We start from the raw sequence: 7,372 nt of genomic DNA, 5'->3' as shown, positions 1-7,372 counted from the left end.
CACCTAAAAAATCCGTCTTTACGGACTGTTCTGTTTTGACAGATTCTGCCTTTTATTTCGCATTGTCTATTTTGCTATGTTTGATGGATTTCTTTATTCCATTAACTTTCAGTAGCTTTGTGCAATGTCCAGAAGTGTTAAGAATGATTATGTCACCTCTGAACATGTGAATTTTGATTATGCACTAACCTTCTAATGAGTTGTTTTGAGTTTGGTGTGGAGGAAGTTTTCAAGGATCAAGAGAGGAGGATGATACAATATGATCAAGGAGAGTGAAAGCTCTAAGCTTGGGGATGCCCCGGTGGTTCATCCCTGCATATTTCAAGAAGACTCAAGCATCTAAGCTTGGGGATGCCCAAGACATCCCCTTCTTCATCGACAACATTATCAGGTTCCTCTAGTGAAATTATATTTTTATTCCATCACATCTTATGTGCTTTACTTGGAGCGTCTGTATGTTTTTGTTTTTGTTTGTTTGAATAAAGTTGGATCCTAGCATTCATTGTGTGGGAGAGAGACACGCTCCGCTGTTGCATATGGACAAATATGTCCTTAGCTTTACTCATAATGTTCATGGCGAAGGTTGAAACTGCTTCGTTAATTGTTGTATGGTTGGAAACGGGAAATGCTACATGTGGTAATTTGTAGAATGTCTTGAATAATTTGATACTTGGCAATTGTTGTGCTCATATAGATCATGTTTAAGCTATTGCATCATATACTTTGCACCTATTAGTGAAGAAATACATAGAGCTTGCTAAAATTTGGTTTGCATGATTGGTCTCTCTAAGGTCTAGATATTTTCTAGTAAGGGTTTGAACAACAAGGAAGACGGTGTAGAGTCTTATAATGCTTGCAATATGTTTTTATGTGCGTTTTGCTGTACCGGTTCATACTTGTGTTTGCTTCAAATAACCTTGCTAGCCTAAGCCTTGTATTGAGAGGGAATAATTCTCGTGCATCCAAATCCTTGAGCCAATAACTATGCCATTTGTGTCCACCATACCTACCTACTACATGGTATTTCTCTGCCATTCCAAAGTAATTAAATTGCTTGAGTGCTATCTTTAAACACTTCAAAAGTTATTACCTCTTATTTGTGTCAATGTTTTATAGCTCATGAGGAAGTATGTGGTGTTTATCTTTCAATCTTGTTGGGCAACTTTCACCAATGGACTAGTGGCTTCATCCGCTTATCCAATAATTTTGGAAAAAGAGCTGGCAATGGGGTTCCCAGTCCCAAATTAATTAACCTTCATAATTTTACAAAAAATAGACTCTCCTCCATGGTATGTGATTGTTGGACGGCACCCGAGGATTCGGTTAGCCATGGCTTGAGAAAGCAAAGGTGGGGAGGAGTGTCATCTAAATAAAACTAAAATAAAAAGGCACTCCTTCATGGTATGAGATTGTTGGCAGGCACCCGAGGATTCGGTTAGCCATGGTTTGTGAAAGCAAAGGTTGGAAGGAGTGCCACCCAAAAACAAAAAAATTCATGGGAGCCGCTCTTTGAAGGTCTGTCTGGCAAGGGGGTTAGAGTGCCCACTACCATTCGTTCAAAACAACAAACACCTCTCAAAACTTTACTTTTATGCTCTCTTTATGTTTTCAAAATAAAAGCTCTAGCACAAATATAGCAATCCATGCTTCCCTCTGCGAAGGGCCATTCTTCTACTTTTATGTTGAGTCAGTTCACCTACTTCTTTCTGTCTTAGAAGCAAACACTTGTGTTAACTGTGCATTGATTCCTACATACTTGCTTATTGCACTTATTATATTACTTTATGTTGACAATATCCATGAGATATACATGTTACAAGTTGAAAGCAACCGCTGAAACTTAATCTTCCTTTGTGTTGCTGATACGTCCAAAACGTATCTACTTTCCCGAACACTTTTGCTATTGTTTTGCCTCTAATTTGTGTATTTTGGATACAACTAACACGGACTAACGCTGTTTTCAGCAGAATTGCTCTGGTGTCTTGTTTTTGTGCAGAAATTCAACTTTCGGGAAAATCCTCGGAATTTATACCAAAGGGCCTATTTTACCAGAAGACTCACGGAGCCAGAAGGGCAAGCCAGGTGGAGGCCCGAGGGCCCCACACACTAGGCCGGCGCGGCCTAGGAGGGGGGCGCGCCGCCCTAGTGTGTGGCCCTCTCGGCTGGCCTCCGACGCCCTCCTCTGGACTACTTAAAGGTTTCGATCTAAAAACGCGAGAAACGAAGTCGAAGTTGCCAGAAACCCTCCAGAATGCCGCCACATCGCGAAACTCCGTCTCGGGGACCAGAAACTCCGTTCTGGCACTCCGCCGGGACGGGGAATTGGAGGAGATCATCGCCATCATCACCACCGATGCCTCTCCATCGACCAGCAATGTTTCCCCCATCCATGTGTGAGTAATTCCCCCGCTGTAGGCTGAAGGGGATGGTAGGGATTGGATGAGATTGGTCATGTAATAGCATAAGATTGTTAGGGCATAGTGCCTAGTGTCCGTAATTGGTACTTTGATGATATTGTTGCAACTTGTTATGCTTAATGCTTGTCACTAGGGCCCGAGTGCCATGATCTCCGATCTGAACATGTTATTATTTCATCATGATATGCATTGTTTAATGATCTTACCTGCAAGTTGTATACACATGTCGCTGTCCGGAACCCGAGGCCCCGAAATCGGGACAACCGGAGGGGAAGGCGGTGATGTGAGGATCACATGTCTTCACAGAGTGTTAATGCTTTGCTCCGGTACTCTATTAAAAGGAGTACCTTAATATCCAGTAGATTCCCTAGAGGCCCGGCTGCCACCGGCTGGTAGGACAAAAGATGTTGTGCAAGTTTCTCATTGCGAGCACGTACGACTATATACGGAACACATGCCTATGGATTGCTTTGTACTTGGACACCGCTTTATTTTTATCCGCAAATGCACTGCTTTGATTGTTACATGAGTTTCTCTCATCCATGCAACGCGCTTCATCCATCCCTGTGCCTACAGTATTTTAATCCTGCTATTTACTATAATCACTACTCGCTGTCTTTGTTACTCTGCTGCTTGTTATTTCACTACTGCTATCGCTATAAACTCGTTACTACTTGATAAACTCTTGCGAGCAAGTCTGTTTCCAGTGCGGCTGAATTGACGACTTCGTCGTTAAGGCTTTCAAGTATTCTTTGTCTCCCCTTGTGTCGAATCAATAAATTGGGTTTTACTTCCCGCGAAGACTGTTGCGATCCCCTATACTTGTGGGTTATCAAGACTATTTTTTGGCGCCGTTGCCGGGGAGGATAGCTTTATTTGGAGGTTCACTTGGATTGATATTGTTCGCTGCAAATTCTCCATCATGGGTAAATCTCGCGATCCTAAAGTCGCCATATTACCATCCACTACAAGAAAAGGTACAACTCTGAGTACCTCTGCTGCTCTTGATTCACCATCTGTGATAAGTTAACTTGTTTCACCACCGCAAGCTTCACTTGCTGGTACTTCTGCTGAATCTGAAAATTCTCATAATATTGATAATGTTTCTGCTGTGCTTGATGATAGTGGTTCATTGGGATCTTTTCTAGATGCTACAATTGCTAGGTCTAGACAAATTGAAAATGCTGAAACTCCTAATGAAAATGCTGCTACACCTGTTAATTCACCTGAACTTGATTATAGTGATGATCCTGATGAGGATTATGTGGAGCTTAATGATGATTTTATTAATAGATGTAATGCTACTGCTGATGCAAGAAAAACTAAAAAGTTTCTCGCACAATATACTGTTAGATATAAGCTGTCTCCTGATCCTAAATTTGCGACATCTCCTATATGCATTAAGGATAAAGATTATGATTTTTCTCTTGATCTATCTCATATAGCTATTGTTGAGAAAACACCCTTTTGTGGTACTGAAAAGGAAAGTGCTGTAGAACACATGAATGTACTTTCTTCTATGAGTAGCTTGTTTTCTGATGATGTCAAGATGCGTACTTATTTCGTTGCTAAATTTTTTCCTTTCTCATTAAAGGATGATGCTAAAACCTGGTATAATAATTTGCTTAATGTTTTCTTTCGGAAATACTTTCCTGCTAGTGCTCAACATGCTGCTTTACAGAAAATTTATAGCTTTGACCAGGAAGATGGCGAGAAATTGCCAGAAGCTTGGGCAAGATTTTGCTCTCTTATCGAGCTCGACTCGGACATGATTTGGAAAAGCATGATTTACTTGATATATTTTATAGTGGACTAACCGTTGAGTCTAGAGCATATTTGGATAGTTGTGCTTGGTTGTGTTTTCGGAAAAGAACTCAGCACGAAGCTGAAGAATTATTGGCTAAAATAGGCCGGAATCATGATGATTGGACTACACCTGAACCAACTCCAACATAAATATTGAAGAAGAGGGGTTTGATTAAATTAAATGATGAAGATATGAGGGAAGCCAAGAAGTCTCTTAAGGAGAAAGGTATTAAATCTGAAGATGTGAAGAATTTACCCCCCATAGAAGATATATGTGAGATAATTCCCCCTTCATCCATGATTGAGGTAAACTCCCTTCAACGCTTTACTAGGGAAGATATTCCGTATTCAAAACCTCCTGCTCAATGCTTAGATGAGTTTGATAATTATATTGTTAAGCAAGCAAATTTTAATATGAGAGTAGAGAATCATCTAATGGAAAATTCTCAAGCTATTAGCAATTTGCATGATATTGTGGAGAGAACCTCCAATGATGTTAAGATGCTTGTTAAACATTTTCAAATGGTTCAAACTCAAATTGATCAACTCACTAAAGTGCAAAATGACTTGTTAAAAAATAATTCTAAAGAGAAACATGCTTATGAAGTAACAACTAGAGGCGGTGTCTCTACCCAGGATCCTCTATATCCTGAAGGGCATCCCAAAAGAGCTGAACAAGATTCTCAACGAATTGAACCTAGTGCTCCTTCTAAGAAAAAGAAGAAGAAACATAATTTTTTTGTAGAATCCTCTAAACCTGTTAATGATCCTAATAGTATTTCTATTTCTGATGCTGAAACTGAAAGTGGTAATGAACATGATAATGATAATGATAAGAATGATGCTTCTGATAAAGAAGAAGTTGAAGATGAACCCGAAAAGCATGCTAAAAATAAAAAGTATACTAAAGAAGATTTTATTGCTAAGAAACATGGTAATGAAAGAGAACCTTGGGTTCAAAAGCAAATGCCTTTTCCTGCTAAGAAACTAAAATCAAAGGAAGAAGAACACTATAATAAATTTTGCGATTGGATGAAACCTTTATTCTTGCAAATCCCTTTGACTGATGCTATTAAAATGCCACCTTATTCAAAGTATATGAAAGATATTGTCACTAACAAAAGGAAAATTCCTAATGAGGAGATTTCCACTATGCTTGCTAATTACTCTTCCAATGGCAAAGTTCCAAAGAAGTTGGGCGACCCAGGTATACCTACTATTCCTTGTTCTATTAAGAATAACTATGTTAAAACTGCTCTATGTGATTTGTGAGCCGGTGTTAGTGTTATGCCTTTTTCTCTTTACAAGAGACTTTATTTAGATAAGTTGATACTGTTGCGGTCAGAAACCCACCGGCGAGCAGCGACGGGCAACACAGGAGAGCCGGGAGCAACTTAGGGCTGCGGCTGGCCCTGGTCCCTCCGAGCGACGGCCCGCAAAGACTCTGGCACGCACGTCCGATGCTGGTGCAAGGGCGTGCCACCTGACCTATACCCGGTCGGGAAGGTGATGGAGATGCCTCGCTTAGTTTCTGCATGACATACACGTAAACATTAAATACGAGCCTCGATCGGCTCTCGGGTTGTCTCGTGAATCGGCTCAAAGAGCCGATCCACCCATGATTCGCACGAGGTGTACGAATATATGGTGGTCCTGCTTGATCAAGATAAAGCTAAAACGATCTACGACGATTTAGGGTTTTCACCGCATAATCGGAACATCCTACTCGTGATTGAGCCTCGCGGCCGCGCACGGTGATCGTAAGCCGATCCTAGACAAGGCCTAAAAACCAACACGAGGTTGATCCCCGAACATCCTGTCTAGGGCTAGCAAACTACATCCTACGCGCCGCTGGATCCTTCAACCCTTTGTAAGGCCTAACTATGCAGATATTAAACTAATCCTTGAAGCACAAGGAGCAACCATAACGGATCGGATCTACTAAATAATGATCAAGCGGGGTGCCGCCCCTACGCCTAAGATAGGCGTAAGGGCGGCTAGATGTCTAAGGGTTGCACGACGATAGCATATGATACGAAGAACAATGCTAACCCTAACACATCTAAGATAACTACGTTGCTCGCCATCAAAAAGGCTTCGATACGAGCAACGCATGAACAATGAATAAACTTGTACTGCCTAGATCGCAAGATGCGATCTAGGCAGCATGATGCTTACCCGGAAGAAAACCTCGAGACAAGGGAGTTGGCGATGCGCCTAGATTGGTTTGTGGTGAACGTGATTGTTGTTTATTTCATAAACCCTAGATACATATTTATAGTCCGTAGACTTTCTAACGTGGGAATAATCCCAACCGTGCACGAGCCAAACTCTAACTAACCGACACGTAATCTACTATATTACAGATACACGGGCAAACTAGCCCAAACTTTGCATATAAGGCCGATTCACATATATTCTTCCATGTATATTCTTCAAGCCCATCTTGATCGCGGCCCACCTCTGACTCGGTCAAATTCTGGTGATAACACATGCCCCCCTGGTTTTGGAATTGATAATTCCAAAATCACTCTGCTTTTCTTCGTCGGGTCATGTCGTGGCAGAACAGAACCGTCGCAGTATTCTTCATCATGATGCCTTGCCTTCTCAACTTCTCTGCAAAATTTGATAGCTTTAGCACCACTTCCTTGGAAACTGCAATGGCATTAAATCTCCATTAGGCTCCCCCTTATTTAACTGTGCCGACTGATTCACTTTTTCATCCCCCTCCTCTGTTCTAGCTATCGGCACCGAAAAGCCCTCTTTCCCTGTAGCAATGTCTTCTTCTTCCTCCGTCTCCTCCGGCCTCTCTTTCCAATCTTCTTCCTCGAGTGAGCTGATGTCAGAGCCAGAGTGGGACTTTGACTTCATGTCAGATGGCCCACCAGAAGCCCTTGTCGGATCAGATGGCGACATGCCCCCGGCCCGATGGGGAGGGCGACCTCCGGTTCCTCATTGAAGGGGAACCGGAGAGCGAGAGCGAGGATGACCTCCACTCCTGGAGGAACCCCACTTCCTCCGATAAGGAGGAGGAAGAGGAAGACGAGGAGGAAGAGGAGGAACGAGGAAGAAGAGGAGGAAGACGACTCCTCCTCCTCCGCTGGGTACCCGCCGGCGAAGCGCTTCCGCGCTTGGGCGGACAGTGAAGA

This window comes from Lolium rigidum, chromosome 1 (assembly GCF_022539505.1).
Source record: "Lolium rigidum isolate FL_2022 chromosome 1, APGP_CSIRO_Lrig_0.1, whole genome shotgun sequence".
Classification (NCBI taxonomy): Eukaryota; Viridiplantae; Streptophyta; class Magnoliopsida; order Poales; family Poaceae; genus Lolium; species Lolium rigidum.
The sequence above is the reverse complement of the archived record's forward strand: the minus strand, read 5'-3'. Positions refer to the sequence as shown.